Below are 322 nucleotides of genomic sequence, written 5' to 3' on the forward strand. Positions count from 1 at the left end.
ACTGTGCAATGCTGTAATCCCATGGCCACTGGAATTGGAGTGGGTCCCAGATGATATCCTGTGGCCACTGAGGCTGTTGTAGCACTGATGCATGTGTGAGGCCTGTGTTCACTGAGGCCTGTCTGCCAGTGGATACTTCTCAGAGCGTAAGGCCACTCTGGGTCGGTAGAAGTGATGATGACTGCACATTAATTCTGCTTTGCATGGGCAATAGGGTTCTGCCTAGTGTTCTGTAGATTGGGAGGCTCAGAATTTGTGGACTGGCTGGAGTCAGTGGTTGTGGGGGCTGCAATAAACATGTGTGCATGTGTCTTTATAGCAG

The sequence above is a fragment of the Mandrillus leucophaeus genome, unplaced genomic scaffold (genome assembly GCF_000951045.1).
Source record: "Mandrillus leucophaeus isolate KB7577 unplaced genomic scaffold, Mleu.le_1.0 Scaffold1729, whole genome shotgun sequence".
NCBI lineage: Eukaryota > Metazoa > Chordata > Mammalia > Primates > Cercopithecidae > Mandrillus > Mandrillus leucophaeus.